General features: G+C 41.9%; 1 protein-coding gene and 1 long non-coding RNA gene across 2 annotated transcripts in view; both read right to left on the bottom strand.

Moving 5' to 3' along the window:
- The window catches only part of LOC130139707 (uncharacterized), a 67,123-nt gene that overhangs the window by 1,777 nt on the left and 47,862 nt on the right, over nucleotides 1-17,484 (bottom strand). The gene's annotated exons all lie outside the window — the stretch shown is intronic.
- On the bottom strand, nucleotides 3,793-4,781 carry LOC130139713 (uncharacterized). Its single transcript, XR_008817801.1, has 3 exons — nucleotides 4,621-4,781; nucleotides 4,430-4,533; nucleotides 3,793-4,067 (listed from the first exon to the last, which is right to left on the bottom strand). It is a non-coding gene; the product is annotated as an uncharacterized LOC130139713 (long non-coding RNA).

Genomic DNA, 17,484 nt, shown 5'->3' with positions numbered 1-17,484 from the left:
GAACATGTATTAGGGACACATAATGACGTATGTCGTGAAGCTTACAATTTTGTTATTGAGAGCAAGAGAGAAACTTGATCCCTGAAAAAAAGCAAGTTGTCTAGAAATGTCTACGAGCTAAATTTCTGGTCCTACAACAGTAAAAATAGCTGAACTCATCTAGCTGGTCAGGGTCATCAAATTTTCTGTTAATTGCTGTAATTCGACTTGTTTTAAAATTTGATTGCATGTTTTGAAAGCCTTAAAACTTAATAAGTTACACTTTCACAACAAATTTTATGATTTATGGTACACATATCCCTTTAAAATGAATATATCAACTTCAACAAGGAAATCAGTAAGTTTTGAACAAGTAATTATAAGGCTTTACCCCGAAGGGAGCCATTCCAGAAATTCTCGATGGCCAAAGCTTCAACCTAGGCCAAAGAAGGTTTGGAAATAGTTTTCAAATCTAGATATAAATAAAATAATAATAAGGCATCACAGTTAGGACAAGTTTTTACTCTTCTCTAACTGCATTCGGAGGATGCATAATGAAAAGGACACCATCTCTGAATTTCAAGACATATAGAAGCCAATTCAGATCAGTAGAAGAACATTCCAATTTACTTTCTAAAGTAGTTCCAAGATATGCAGTGCCACTTGAACTTGTCATGATGTCAAAGTAGAGTGCGTTTACTATTATGAGACATTATGGTGCACATAAAGTATACAATACTTAAACTACTGCTGCTAAAAGATATCAAACACTTAGGATCCCATGCTTTGATACACATTATTGCAAATTATTTCTTATTTTCCTTTTAGCAACAAGAATTAGCCCTTTCAACATGCTCTTGTAACGGACAGCAATGCCTATACTTGAGGTTGTTGAAGCAATATTAGGTATGTGGGATTTGAAGCTCACGGAATGACAACTTACTTGAGGATCACTTATGACATCATTTTCGTTCTTATCAAGTTAATTAAAACGACTCCGAAACGACTCTCGATGGCCAAAGCTTCAACCTAGGCCAAAGAAGGTTTGGAAATAGTTTTCAAACCTAGATATAAATAAAATAATAATAAAACGACTTCGAAACGAAAAAAAAAAAAAGCAAATGTCACGAAAACACTGTTCACCAGAATAGTTTTTTTGCCAAAAAACCCATCTAAACGACTCCGAAATGCCAAAAAATGACTTGCATCACAGCCAAAGGTAGTGATTTCGGATCAGCGGGTCGTTTCCACTTGACCGACCAAATTTCAGCTCATTCCGATCACATTTCACCTCATTCCGACCAAATTTCAAACGAATTTCAACTAAATTTCAACCCAAATCCGACCAAATTTCAGCTCATTCCGACCAAATTTAAACTTAAATCCGACCAAATTTCAACCTAAATCCGAGGAATTTGATTCTGATCGTGGGCGAAACAGAATGGTTCTGTTTTGCCCACAAAACATAATCAAATTCGTGGGCGAAACAGACCCAATCGGTTTCGCCCACGAATAGAACGAAGCATAAGCAGACCCAACACAGAAGCCAACACAGAAGCACAGAAGCAGAAGTAGAACCATTCTGTTTCGCCCACGAAACATAACCAAATTCGTGGGCGAAACAGATTGGGTCTGTTTTTGTTTCGCCCACGAACAGAACCAAATTCGTGGGCGAAACAGACCCAATCTGTTTCGCCCACAAACAGAACGAAGCAGAAGCAGACCCAACACAGAAGCCAACACAGAAGCAGAAGCACAGAAGCGGAAGAAGAAGCACAGAAGCATAAGCAGAAGCAGACCCAAGCAAACAACACAAATAACGCAGACCCAACACAAACATCAGAACAGAAGCAGAAGTAGACGCAAACGCCTAGAAATAACGTCGAAAACCAGACCCAAGCAAATGTACCTCTCGCTTCCCAACAGAAGCAGACCGAACACTCTCGGACACCGCCGAAGAACCCAACAGAAGCAGACCGCGCGCTGGGTGTCCTTGCTTCCCAGCGTCCGCCGCCGAAGAACGCCGAGAATCGCGCCGAAGAATGCCAAAGAACGCCGAAGAACGCCAAAGGTCGCCGAGAATCGTTCGACCGAGAAACAGAGACAGAGAAGAGGGAGAAGACAGAGACAGAGAAGAGGGAGATGTTGAAGAGAAGATTGGTTCGATCGTGAGAAGAGAAGAAACCCTAATTTGTACCCGCACATGAAGACGACGCCGTTTTGTGAATTTCCGCTGAAATTAGCCACGGATTAAAATTCGTGGCTAATATCGTGGCAAATTAGCCACGGAATAAAATTCGTGGCTAATTCCGTCGCAAATTAGCCACGAATTTTATTCCGTGGCTAATTTGCCACGATATTAGCCACGAATTTTTATTTTGTCGCGGCAAATTCGAATCGAAATATAAAATTATCGCGGCAAACCCTAATATTTTTAAAATTCGCGGCAAAATCCGTGGCAAATTTGTCATGGATTTTAGCCACGAATTTTAAAAAAGCCCCCAAAATTCGTTTTTCATGAAATTTGTGGCAAAATCCGTGGCAAATTTGCCACGGATTTTGCCACGAATTTTAAAAAATCCCACATACATGACTAAGTAATTTTTCATGAAATTCGTGGCAAAATCCGTGGCAAATTTGCCGCGAATTTTAAAAAAATGGACGTTGGCATGTGTACGGGCATTTTTTCATGAAATTCGTGGCTAAAATCCGTGGCAAGCCACGAATTTCATAAAATGAATTTTGGGCATTTTTATGAAATTCGTGGCTAAAATCCATGGCAAATTTGCCACGGATTTTAAAAAAATCCCACTCACATGACTACGTAATTTTTCATGAAATTCGTGGCTAAAATCCGTGGCAAATTTGCCACGGATTTTAGCCACTGATTTCATAAAAAATGGACGTCGGCATGTGTATGAGCATTTTTTTTATGAAATTCGTCGCTAAAATCCGTGGTAAATTTGCCACGGATTTTAGCCACGCATTTCATAAAAAATTACTTAGTCATGTTAGTGGGATTTTTTTAAAATCCGTGGCTAAAATCCGTGGCAAATTTGCCACGGATTTTAGTCACGAATTTCATAAAAATGCCCAAAATTCATTTTATGAAATTCGTGGCTAAAATCCATGGCAAATTTGCCACGGATTTTGCCACGGATTTCATAAAAAATGGACGTAGGAATGTGTATGGGCATTTTTTCATGAAATTCATGGCTAAAATCATATGGCAAATTTGCTAACGGATTTTAGCCACGAATTTCATGAAAAATTACGTAGTCATGTGAGTGGGATTTTTTTAAAATCCGTGGCTAAAATCCGTGGCAAATTTGCCACAGATTTCATAAAAAAATTACTTACTCATGTTTGTGGGATTTTTTATGAAATCCGTGGCTAAAATCCGTGGCAAATTTGCCACGGATTTTGCCACGAATTTCATAAAAAATGGACGTAGGCATGTGTATGGGCATTTTTTCATGAAATTCGTGGCTAAAATTCGTGGCAAATTTGCCATGGATTTTAGCCACGAATTTCATTTCTACTATCCCACACACACGTAATTCATTTTTTTTCCCGACAATAACATTTCATTAACAATAATAGCAATAATAATATTCAACAACAATAACAATAATAATAATAACAAATAACAACAACAACAACAACAACAACAACAACAACAACACTAATAATTACGACAACAACAACAATAATAAATATGACAACAACAATAAACTCTTATCATTATAATAATAATAATAATTACGACATAATTAGTAAAAAGTCTAAAAAATCTAAATATTTGTCTTTATCTTGATCTTGATCTTGATCTTGATCTTCTTCTTGAGCATCATCGTCATCATCATCATCATCATCATCCTCATCATCCTTATCATCATTTGTCTCAAAATCAGATTCTGCAACACCTTCTAAATTTGATTCGCGAATTTCAGTTAGATCTACATCTATCATTACTCCACATAGATCTCGTAGAGTAGGAATATTATATTCCTCAGTTTGAACCACGTTACAAACTTCCTCTTGTTGATATGCTGTATCCTTCCAGTGTTCCTCGATTTTTCTTTGTGCTTTGGTTTTACATACAGCCCACCAATCAGCTTTGTCACGTTTCAAACTAGGATATGATGCATAATATACTTGAATTGCTTGTTGTGCCAACACAAATGGTTCATATTTCTTATACCTTTTCTTGTGATTTATTTCAACCAAATTAAACTTCGTATGCACCTTTAATCCTTTGACGGAGTCGAACCACATGCACTTAAATAACACAACCCGCATTAATGGTCCGGGGTACTCTATTTCGATGATTTCATCCAACAAGCCATAAAAATCATCTTTTGAACTAACACAATTGGATGATCGAACACACACACCACTATTCATTGTGGCTTTTCCCATTCCATATTCTTGAGTGTGAAAATTATACCCGTTTATGAAATATGCTGGCCAAGTTCGTATGCTTGACTGTGGACCCCATGACAGATAATATAACAATCCTTGCTCTTCAACTTGATTATGATTACTGTGAACCTAAGATTACACACGCAAAGTCAATAATATATATTTAAATGATGTATAAAATATTAACAACTTGGTTTTGGTTTATAGGCAACTTACATATGTTTTGAACCATGCTGCAAATTGTTCATCGCACAAACGGTCAAACTCATTTGACGGTAGTCCATACATTGAATTTTGAAAAATCCTATTAACAATTTACATTTATATATTAGTAAATATTTGACACGCAATACATATATTTGCAAATATACACTTACTGGAAGTATGGCTCCACTTCTGGATAATTCAGTAAAATATATGTATGGGCTGCTTGTCGTTCTTCGCCTGTTAAGTAACGAAACTTACATGCGCCGCTTGGTCGACCGAGATAATTGAAAATAGAAAACGATTTGCAATTGGGATCGATGGGACCCTCATCATTTCATCCTACTCTCTGCCTCTTGCACTGCACGTGCGGCTCAAAATAGTATGATGTAAATGTTGTCACTTCTTCCACAATATATGCATTACAAATTGAAGCTTCAACACATGCCTTATTCTTTACTTTTTTCTTCAAATGATATAAGAACCTTGATGCAATAGAAAGAAGTTTATCAGAACATAATATATAATAAAGTATTTTGAAATTTATTTTGAAAATTTTTTTACCTCTCAAATAGATACATCCATCGAAATTGGCCAGGACCCGCAATTTTGGCCTCATAAGGCAAGTGAACTAAGAGATGCTCCATTGAATAAAAAAACGATGGAGGAAATATCCTTTCTAAATTGCAAAGAATATTTGGAATGTCTCTCTCCAGTTTCTCCAAGTGTGATGCTTTTAATACTGTTCAGCAAATATCATGAAGGAAATTACTTAACTCTATAATGGTGCCCCATACAAAGTTTGGTAGAAGTTCCTTCAAAACTATTGGAATTACTCTTTCCATAAGTATGTGACAATCATGACTCTTTAATCTTGTCAACTTGCATTTGTTCAAATCAATACATCTCCTGATGTTCGAAGCATATCCATCAGGAAACCGCACAGATTTCAACCATTGACAAACGACTCGTCTCTGCTCCTTATCCAATGTATAAACTGCTTTTGGTTTTGGTCCCCTGCTGCTTGCATCCACATCTAATGTTGGCCGATCACAAATATCTCTCATATCTTTTTTTGCATTCAAGTTGTCTTTTGTTTTTCCCGTGACATCCATCACAGTATTTATGACATTGTCGAAAACATTCTTTTCAATGTGCATGACGTCAAGATTATGATGAATAAGATGGGCCTTCCAATATGGTAGATCCCAAAATATACTGCGTTTAGTCCACTTATGTGTACTTCCGTACGCAATAGTTGTGCCATGAGGGTTTTCAACAACAGTTGAAAAGTCCTGCACTCGCTCCCATATTTGATCACCGGTCAACCTCAATGGTGGAGGAGTTCTTTCAATCCTATTCTTGATGAACTCTTTTTTATTCCTTCTGAATGTATGATTCATCGGCAAAAATTGTCTGTGACAGTCAAAATAGCTGGGCTTCTTGCCATGTCTTAATTTGAATGACTTCGATCTCTCCAAACATATTGGACATCCTAAGATCCCAGTTGTACTCCATCCAGATAACATTCCATATGCTGGAAAGTCATTTATCGTCCAAAGAAGAGCAGCCTTCATTACAAATGTTTGATTAGTAGAAACATCATACGTAACGACACCTTCATTCCATAGCCGTTGTAACTCTTCAATCAATGGTTGCATATAAACATCTATCAACTTTTTTGGATTTTGCGGAGCAGTCACGATCAATGTCAAAAACATATAAGTTGTCTTCATGCACATACCGGGTGGAAGATTGTACGGAGTTAAGATAACTGGCCAACGTGAATAACTTTTCTCTGATTTTCCAAATGGGGCAAATCCATCAGCACAGAGACCTAACCTGATGTTTCGAGGCTCTATCGCAAACTCAGGGTATGTTCTATCAAAATGTTTCCATGCCTCTGCATCTGAAGGATGACACATTAGACCCTCTTCTGTTTCATGATTTGCATGCCAAGTCATGTGTTCAGCAGTGGCTTGAGACGCATAAAGCCTTTGCAATTTGGGGATCAAGGGCAGATAAAACATTTGGTTCAGAGCGCCATTGTTGATAAAGAAGTCTTGAAGCGCCGCGGTTGACGTGAAGACGTTCGTGAGTGCTTGGCGGTGGGTGTTTCCGTGGATTCTCATTCGTGAATTACATCCAAGAAGAATTAGTGTTCAAGCATAAATCTTATGATAAGATTTGTGTATAATTCTTTCGTGAGATTGAGAGATTATTTCATGAGGAATTGTAGGGTTAAACACTACGTGAGTTATTAGGTGTAATTGGGGCTTGGGAAACACTTAGAGTGTTTGAGTGACTCGAGTGTGGTTGTAATCTCCGTTGTATCGCTTGATCTATAGTGGAATTCCGTGCTGCTCTCCCCGTGGACGTAGGTCACTACGACCGAACCACGTAAATCTGGTGTCCGATTTATTTTCTTATTCTGTCAATTTTATTATTCGATCGCTTGGCTTCCACAACAATTGGTATCAGAGCTAGATTTGGCTGAGTTGAAGCGAATCGATGGCGATAGAAGAAGGAAAAGTGAGAATCGACAGATTTGATGGGAAAGATTTTGGTTTTTGGAAGATGCAGATTGAGGATCATCTATATCAGATGAAACTGCACTTGCCCTTGTCTGGGGAGAAGCCAGAGACGATGAAGCAAGCTGATTGGGAATTGCTAGATAGACGAGCTTTGGGTGTTATTCGGTTGACGTTGGCACGTAACGTCGCGTTTAACATCGTGAAAGAGACAACCACTGCGGGTTTGATGAAAGCCCTGTCGGACATGTACGAGAAACCCTCTGCGATTAACAAAGTCTACTTGATGCGATGTCTGTTTAACTTGAAGATGAGCGAAGGTGCGTCAGTTGCTGATCATATTAATGAATTCAATGTGATCGTTAGTCAATTGAGTTCAGTTGATATTGACTTTGAAGATGAGGTACGTGCTTTGATTCTATTATCCTCATTGCCTGATAGTTGGAATACTACTGTTACTGCTGTTAGTAATTCCTCTGGGTCAACAAGTTTGACATTTGATGGTGTTCGAGATTTAATTCTGAGTGAAGACATCCGTAGAAGAGAATCTGGCGAATATGTATCTGCTGCTTTAGTAGGTGAAAATAGAGGAAGAACTGGTACACGTGTTAGCAGAAGTAGTATGAACTCGAATAGACGAAGTCAGTCTAGGACTGGTGGTGTTGTCTGTTGGAGTTGTGGCAAGAGGGGGCATATTAGAAGGGATTGCCTTAAGCTGAAAAACGATAAGGGTAAGGGAATTAGAGTTGATCCTGCGGATGATGTTGCAGCTATAGCTGACAGTAATTCGGATAATGCTGATTTTGTCTTGTCTGTCACTGATAATTCATCGTTTGATGGATGGATTATGGATTCTGGTTGTTCTTTTCACGCTACACCAAACAGGAATTGGTTTATTACTTATCAGTGCACGGATAGTAGTAAAGTGCAGTTGGGGAACAATTATGAATGTGATATTGTAGGTGTTGGTGATGTCAGAATCAGAATGCATGATGGTATTGTGAGGACATTGACTGGAGTGAGGCATGTTCCAGAGTTGAAGAAAAAATCTGATTTCCTTGAGTGCCCTAGATTCAACTGGGTGTCGATATTCTTCAGAATGTGGAGTTCTGAAAGTTCTTCGAGGTGCCTTGGTGATAATGAAAGGAATCAAGCATAGTGGCTTGTATGAGCTTCAAGGTGAGACAGTGACGGAATTTGCTGCGGAGACGTCGGATGCATCGATTCGAGAGTCTGAATTGTGGCATATGCGTTTGGGGCACATTAGCGAGAGAAGCCTGAAGGTTCTAAGTGAAAGAAATTTGCTATGTGGTTATGTGGCTAACGAACTGAATGTATGCAGGTGCTGTGATATAGATCAATGGCAGAAAGTGCAGTTCAGTACGGTTGTCAGAGAAACCACGGAAATTGCAGAATTGATTCACTTAGATGTTCGCAGGTTGTCGAGATTTCCTTCGAGGAAGAGTGTCAGATTTATGTTAACAGTTGTTGATGACTACTCGAGGAAGACTTGGGTGTTTGTGCTAAGGCACAAGTTTGATGCTGTTGTCAGGATCAAGCAGTTGAAAGCTTTGATCGAAAAGGAGACTGGTAAAATGATCAAGCAGGTGCGGACTGATAGTAGTATGGAGTTTTGCTCGGAGCTGTTAAACAAATTCTGCATGAAGGAAGGCATAGTGAGACACCGCACTAGTGTCAATGAACCACAACAGGTTGCAGAGTTGATGAGCAGAACATTACTAGAGATGGCCCATAAAATGCTCTCTAGTGCTGGTATGGCTAGGAGATTTCTAGCGGATGCGCTTAGTACGGCGAGCTACCTGAAGAATAAATCCCCATCAACTGCGATTGAATGTCGGACTCCCGAAGAAGTATGGTCAGGTAACGTTGCTGATTATTCTGTTCTTAGAATATTTGGTTGTCCATGTTATGTTCGAGTTAGTGATGGTAAGCTCGATGGAAGGACAATGAAGTGCATGTTCCTAGGTTATGCACAAGGTGAGCGGGGCTATAAGTTGTGGTGCCCGGAATTAAATTCACCTATTATCAGCAGAGAAGTTACATTTGACGAGTCTCCAGTACTTCTGGCTAGGAGTGTTAATAGCAGTGTTTATACGGATCTGGACGGTGTTCAGCTTGAGGTGGAGTTGTAACCAGAAACTCCTTAGGTAGCGGGTACTAACGAAATAATCGACACGGATGGTGCTTATAGCGAGGTGGAGCCTATTGAGCCAACGGTTGCTGTAACTGCTGAAATTGACAAGGTGCGTATTCGATCTCCTGATAGATATGGATGCAACGATGGTTTTGCTTTATCTGCGATTGAGGAGGTTGTGTCGGAAAATCCTTGTGGAGCGGTTAAAGGTGCATGTGGAGTTGGCATTCTGATGAGGTCCACGGCTATGGCGAAGTTCAAGCGAGGCTTGGACTTGAAAGACGTCTGTGGCGGTTGAGCCCATTGGGGCTGTGAGAGAGTAGTAGCGGAATTCAGATTCTATTGAAGTGATTGTTACTTGGCTCAAACGTCGAGCCAAGGTGGAGATTGTTAAAATATATGTCTCGAGTTTGAGCCCGATAGATGAAACTCAACTTGAGAATAATTGTTATTTGCGGACATCCAAAATCGAGCAAAGCAAAAGAGACGTGAATTTCCGAATTGGAGTTGGAGTCTGCGGCTTCAAATTGGAAAGTCCAAGTGGACTTTGATTTAGACAATGACTCGGTCAATGTGTCAGAAGAAAGAAAGAACATTATTCTTTCCTAATTCTTGTGGAATTCACGGCCAGAAAAAGGAAAGTCCAACATTGGACGTTGTTGACCGAACTTCACGGTTTCTTATTCCGTGTTGAGATGGCCACCGTGCTTCCTTTCCTGAGTATATATATATTGGATCGTGGGATTTGGTTCAGAGCGCCATTGTTGATAAAGAAGTCTTGAAGCGCCGCGGTTGACGTGAAGACGTTCGTGAGTGCTTGGCGGTGGGTGTTTCCGTGGATTCTCGTTCGTGAATTACATCCAAGAAGAATTAGTGTTCAAGCATAAATCTTATGATAAGATTTGTGTATAATTCTTTCGTGAGATTGAGAGATTATTTCGTGAGGAATTTTAGGGTTAAACACTGCGTGAGTTATTGGGTGTAATTTGGGCTTGGGAAACACTTAGAGTGTTTGAGTGACTCGAGTGTGGTTGTAATCTCCGTTGTATCGCTTGATCTATAGTGGAATTCCGTGCTGCTCTCCCCGTGGACGTAGGTCACTACGACCGAACCACGTAAATCTGGTGTCCGATTTATTTTCTTATTCTGTCAATTTTATTGTTCGATCGCTTGGCTTCCGCAACAGACTCGTCTGCGTCTATTTCAAGGTAATACTCTTGAAATTGTCAAATTGCCTTTCTCGTGTTGCATCTCCGCAAATGGCCTCTGGTTAGGAATGTGTCTGTATTGGATATGTCCTAGAGCGTGTTTAAAATGTAGCTGGTCGATGTTATCGAGTGTCCATATGTCTTTTCAAGTTTATTTATATATTTATCTTTCATATAATTAATTAATAAATGGTGAAAAAGTCGGTGCATCATAAGTTCTAAGTTATTCTCGTATGAAGATAGTCCAACCTCAACATGACCTTCGACATCCTCATATCATAGTTTGTCGCTAACCAAGATGCCTCGTCAAAGGTCGTCGTCGACGAAGACGATCTCAGTTGAGCCGCACATGAGAGAGAGAGAGAGAGAGAGAGAGAGAGAGAGTTGAAAACATCCACCACCACGTCCTATTCAAGAACTGAGGGCATGGAACGAGAGAGGAAAATTATCCAAAAAGTCCTAAACCTATTGCACTTTTGCCAATTCAGTCATAAACCTTTTAAGTTTGCCAATTGAGTCATAAACCTTTTCACTTCTTGCCAATTGAATCCATCCAGCCAATTTTGGCCATCCGGAGCTGACGTGGACGCCGGCTGGCGCTGGCCGTCCAGCCAACGATGACGTGGCAATTTTTAATATTTTTTTTGAATTTTTAAATAAATTTTTTATTTTTTTCAATTCTTTTTTCTAGCCTTCTTCCCTCTAGCCGGCAAGGTCGACCTCGCCGGCTTCTGGTGAAGCTCGCCCCCGCCGGCCCTTGGCTGGCTAGGCGAGGTTGAACCTTGCCCGACCTCGCTTTCGCCCGGGGCGCGACGGTGAGGTCGGCCTCACCTTTGCTGGGCGAGGTTCGACCTCGCCCAACTAGGGGTCGGCAAGATCGACCTCGCCGGCCAGAGGGAAGAAGGCTAGAAAAAAAAAGAGGAAAAAAATTTGAAAATTCGAAAAAAAAAATTAAAAATTGCCACGTCAGCGGTGGATAGACAGCCGGTGCCGACCGGCGTCCACGCCAGCTCCAAGCAGCCAAAATTGGCCGGATGGACTCAATTGGCAAGAAGTGAAAATGTTTAGAACTCAATTGGCAAACTTGAAAGGTTTAGGACTGAATTAGTAAAAGTGCAATAGGTTTAGGACTATTTGGACAATTTTCCCGATCGAGAGGGAAATTGAATGAAGGAATGAATGAAACGAAAATAAGGAACCGAATGGAATGGAATATGTATCACGATTCTTGTATTTGTACTAATGAGTAAGTTGGAAAAAAATGCGGGGAGATTCCATAATTTTCTTGTGCTGGGAAAATTTTGGAATGGAAAGTAAGGGTTTTGAAATGTCTAAAATGTCTTTAAAATGGATATCGTAATAATTTTTTAAAATATTTTCCCAAGGAATGAATTGGCATTCCGTAAGGTGGAGCCATGGAGTGAGGATTCCACATCTTTTGGAAGAAACAAACAAAGGAACTGAAATCGCACCTAAAATAACGATTCTATTCCAGATCCATTCCTTTCTACCAAACAAGGCCTAGTTCGTGCAATTCAATCTAGGATGATTTGACTGAAACTAAAACATTATCGCCATTTGTCATCGATGAAATGTATAATTAAGTTGAGGCTTCCTTTCTTGCTTAAATTCCTATAGACTTCATGGACCAAATTTATTTTTTCTTTTACACACAACTCAGACCTCATGGCAATCCTTGCCCATGTCCTTAAGCCGCAGATACTAACACATAGTGATAAGGCGTAATATTCATTCATCTTCCATTGCCGCAAGCTCAAAGAACTCAAACCGAATCCTCGCTAAAATCACCAAGATATTCCAATTCGCTGCTTCCAACCGCAACTGGATGATTTGAGTACTCTTTAAGTTCTATCATCAACCGTAGTTGCGTCGACAAAGTAAGCAAGATGAATTTGTAAATGTGTTAGGACGTTTCCTGCATCATTTTGCTTGCCGACTAAAATGACAGGAGAACTTTATTTTTTGTCAAGAGGTTGAAGAAGAAGGCTCAATGAGAGATCTTGAATTGGCTTTTCTCAGCCCCTCTTTTTTCATGCGAAGATTGGATTGAGTGTGCTTCGGATGTTAGAGCCTGTGATGGCCTCCTCTACAAATATATACATTGGAAGGAAAGCCGCTCTTGTGACATCCCGAAATTTCGCCCAATTGGGATTTATGAAATGACTGAGTTTATTAATGTACTTGTAGTCAGTCTCGCCCGGAACTGATCATTCCTGGGATACTAACCTATAGGGAAAGGCTAATTAGGGATTTAAATTCGTACGACTAGAGAGATTCAATCGTGAGCCGACTTTCGATCAGAAAATCGTCGAGGTGACATTTTGAGCCAACAAGGGCCAATTTTAGGATAGTGAAGGGCCGATACGTCACTGTCACACTAGTGGATCACGGGTGATTCCGTTTGACCACGAAGTGAATTGACGAACGATCCAGAACCTATACCGAACGATCGTGCCCATCGGAACTAGTGATCGATCTTTGCGATTTTATTGACAACCGAGGTCGACACGATCAGAACGAACTTGCACGTGACTTGATTTAGTATCAGTCACGGGTCGATTCTGCAAATTTTCCCGAAAGCCGCCCGTTAGTCTGAGATATGCACAAGTTACATTATATAGAATTCAATTATTAAATTGAGACTAAATTGGGCATCGGAAAATTAGGAAGTCACGACAGAACGTTAGGACGACATTGCGGTTAGAACGTGTAATTTTGGATGTGCCCGAATCCTTCAGAAAAATTCATTTTCGGCAAGAGAATTGGAAAGTGACCATTTTACCCTTGGGAATTTCTAAAGGGCTAGTTTTATGAAGCTTTGCCCTTGGACTTTTTGAGAAATTACAAGATTGTCCTTGGATATTTTGGATAAGATTCGATCTGGGCCGACAATTTCAAGATAAGATCGAATCTGGGCCGTCGGATGAAAAGTAGAGAGAATGGCATTTTGGTCATTTACCAAAATTGGGTCAAAACTTGAAGAAAAAGGCAAGACCTCTCTCTCTCTCTGTCCTCATTCTCTTCCTCCCCTCCTTCGGCCACACCTCCGCCACCGAAGCCACCCTCTCCGGTCTCTCTCTCCCCGTCCCGATCTCTCTCTCTCGCTCTCTCCCACCGTGAGCTTCCCCACCGCCGGACGCCGCCGTGCCGCGCCGCGCCGCACCGCCGTACCGCCCGTCCGCCAAGCTCCGCCATGCCACCGCCATTCTCTCTCTCTCTCTCTCTCTCCCTCTTGGTCTCTCTTGGCCGTGAACTAGTCGAGCCGCCCAAGCCACCGCCGTGAGCCGTCGTGAGCCGATCGTCGCCGCTGTCGATCGCACCCGTTTCACTCTAGCCGCGTGAGTCTAGAGTCAGGTAAGTTCAATCTAAACCTCGTCTAGTTTATCGGGTAAATTTGGACCCGTTTAGACGCGATTTGATAGAAATTAGGGGCTGAACGAGATAACGGGCCGTAGGATTGAATTCGGGAAATTTTGGAGGAATTTTAGAGGCCGAGTGTTGGCTGTGAATGGCTGTTCGAGGTGATGTGGTGTGCTGTTGGGTACGTGGATGGTACTGTTAGGTCCGGCTGGGAATTTTATGAAAGTGCCGTGAAGAGCCGGGAATGAAATATTGTGATTTTAAGTGTGAAAATGACAGATTGATGGCTGTGCTGTGCAGTTCTATGTGTTGTGATGTGCCGATGGACATATGGTTTGTACCGTTAGGTCCGGCTCGGAATTTCGTGAAAGTGTCGTGAAGAGCCGGGAGTGAAATATGGTGATTTTGAGGGCGAAAAAGGTTGATTGATGGCTGTGATGTGTTGTGTTATGTGCTGTGGGGTGTTGTTTGTTGCGTGGTTGGTACCGTTAGGTCCGGCTCGAGATTTCGTGAAAATACCATGAAGGGCCTGAATTGATTTGATAATGTTTGGGTGTAGAAAAATGCCAGTTTGTGTGTTGATCGCGTGTTTGTAATATGACTGTGTGTCGTGATGTATTGGGTGTAATTGTGTGCATGGAATTTAATGCGAATGTGTGTGAGCATGAGAACGAGGTGCGTGGTATGGTAAGAGAAAGTGGGATCGGACTGAGGCATGATAAGCTCGGGTCGCGATCATGTAGGCCAGTCGCATTTGGCTCGGGCTGAGGAAAGAAGTAAGAATGGGATCGGGCCGAGGCATGATAAGCTCGGGTCGCGATCATGTAGGCCTGTCGCATTTGGCGGGGGCTGAGGAAAAAAAGTGAGAATGGGATCGGACCGAGGCGTGTGATGCTCGGGGCGCGATCGTGTGGGCCTGAGGCGTGTTTACGCGGGCAGAGAAAGTGATTGAGCTAGTGGGGCAAGACGAGGAAAGTAAATGAAATTGATGCGATAGTGCGTGATAAATGCGTGTTTTTGGCATGGAAATGTGTGGGGTTTGTGGTGCGCGAAGTGTGAAATGCGTGCGAGTTTGAATGTTGTGATTATGAAGTAACGTGTAAGCTGAATATGCCAAGAGTCCAGGTAAGTGTGATTGCGTGGATAGTGTTTGTTCGTGTTGTTCGTTTGAGGGTCTGAACTTGTCTGGATTACGTGGTAGCCTAGGTAGGGTTTAGGTTGTGGCTTATTGAGAAGTGTCTCATGGTTGTTTCAACCAAACCATTTCAGATCACCCGCCTGAGCAATGAACCAACCGCCACCAGAACATTTTGGTATAGTTATGCTATGCACACTGATAATAACTTTGTGAAGTACCCAATGGATGAGCCAATTGAAGAGCCTGTCGAGGAAGAGCGAGAGGAGATCCCAGGGGAGTCGGGGGACATAGACTACCCGATTGTGATTGGAGCTGAGTTAGAGTTCTCAGTGGAATGGTACAAGTGTGCTAGTAAATGGATGTTGTATATAAATATGGTAATGTAATGTTCTAAATATGAGTTGGCGGTTTGGCGTGTTAGTTTATTCTGGTGTTCTCCAATATTATTGTCCGGGATAATATGAATTGTTTTCGCCGCGAATTTACTCTGATGGAATCTTTGGGTTGGCGACGATTTCCTGGGACATCGCACTGATTCGACCTGAGTAAGGGATGCCGCGCGCCCGATGGGGTTCGGGGCATGACATCACGGTTTAATTGGTATCAGAGCAGGACAGCTCGATTTAAGATGATCAGAGCTTGGAGTGATAAGGAGTGGAGACCCAGGATAGTGATAGCGGGTTGGAGAAACCTTAGTGAGCCATAGATATACCTAGTGCTACACGTATTCCAGACTGTTTGTTGTGATAGTGAATGATTAATTGTAATAATGGTTGGAGAGCAGGTGCGTTTGGACTCGAGGTAAGTGCACGAACCCAATTGATGTGGTTTGGTGCTGTATGATTGATTGCCTGTTAAGTGAATTACTGTGTTAATTCACTACCTAGGGATAGACTGGATCAGTTGGCCTAGGTCCCTAATTCCTGTATGGAATTATATCAGGTAGTAGAGTGGTAGAAAGCTGGAACCATGAGCAGTGAAGGAAGAGGTGTGGGACGAGGCCCAAGAAGGGGCGCAGGAAGAGAAACCAGAGGTCGAGGTCGTGCTCGAGCTAGAGCTGTAGAAGACCTCAGAATGGATGCTAGAGCGATAGAAAATCCAGGAGTTGGTGCTGGGGTTGCTGGGGAACCCAGAGTCGATGTTAGACCTGTAGAAGACCCTAGAATGGAAGCGGTCATGAGGACCCTAGAACAGATTGGTAATATAATAGGATAGCAGACTCAGGAACGAGCTGCTACGATTGCCCAAGCTGCCGAGGCCGCTGCGGCCGCTGTTGCTAATAATAATGGAAATCAAGGGCAGGGGCAAGTGAATATGAATAGACCAATGCACCATCTGGTCGAGCAGTTTATGAAGTTGAAACCACCTAAATTCTTTGGAAAAGGTGATCCTGAGGCTGCACCTCGATGGGTAGAGGAACTTGAAAAGGCTTTTGAGGTGTTAGAGTGTATCGATAACGAGAAAGTAACCCTGGCAGTGTATCAATTACAGGATAACGCGAATGATTGGTGGAAGGCCATCAAAAATAAGATATTTCCAGAGGGTATAGCCCGGACTTGGGCTGCCTTTACTGAAAGTTTTTATGAAAAGTATTTCTCAGCCAGTGCTAGGGAGAGAAAGCTCGTAGAGTTTATGAGACTCCGCCAAGGCCAGATGACAGTAGATCAATATGAGGCGGAATTTGCGAGATTATCTAAGTTTGTGCTGAGAATGGTAGAACATCCCGAGGATAAGGCGCGAAGATTTCAGGATGGATTGAAAGCTAATATTCGTAGCCAGTTGCTACTGGTAAATCTGAGCACGTATGAGGAAATGTTTGATAGGGCCCAAATTCTTGAACGAGATCAAGTGGATAGGGCTGCCGCTTCTGGGTCGAGATTTGTTCAGGGTAGGGACAATCGTAATCTTGGGAAGAGGCCGATGCTGGATAATAGATGTTTTACCCCTTCCGTTAGAAGGAATATTGGGAAACCTGCCCGTTTTCAGAATGGTCCATGTCGGGTATATGGAGAAAGGCATGGAAATGGACAGTGTTCGAGTAGGAATATGGTATGTTACAGATGTGGCGGAATGGGCCATCAAGCAAAGAACTGCTCTAATAATAGACATGCTAGACTGCCAGAATTACCGCCGCCGCCCAGAGTTGGAAATCAGGTTGGGCTGCCTGTACCCCTGAACCAAAATAGGCCGCCGGCCTAAGGACGAGTTTATGCAATGGCCAGAAGGGAAGCAGAGAATGCGCCAGGCGTGGTCACAGGTACGGTTTCTCTCTGTGATCATGCTGCATATGCTTTATTTGATCCGCGGGGGGGCATCGCATTCATTTGTGTCTGATCAATTTGTTAAATTGACTAGTATGGAACCGCGACTGCTTGATGTGATGTTGTGTGTGACTACCCCCTTGAATGATAAGATTCTAGTTTCGTTGGGGTGTCCCGATTGCAAGATTGTAATTGGTGATAG

This window comes from Syzygium oleosum, unplaced genomic scaffold (genome assembly GCF_021117445.2).
Source record: "Syzygium oleosum isolate NSW1041296 unplaced genomic scaffold, Sole_v2.1 Sole_v2.13, whole genome shotgun sequence".
NCBI lineage: Eukaryota > Viridiplantae > Streptophyta > Magnoliopsida > Myrtales > Myrtaceae > Syzygium > Syzygium oleosum.
This window is presented reverse-complemented; position numbering and strand designations above follow the sequence as displayed.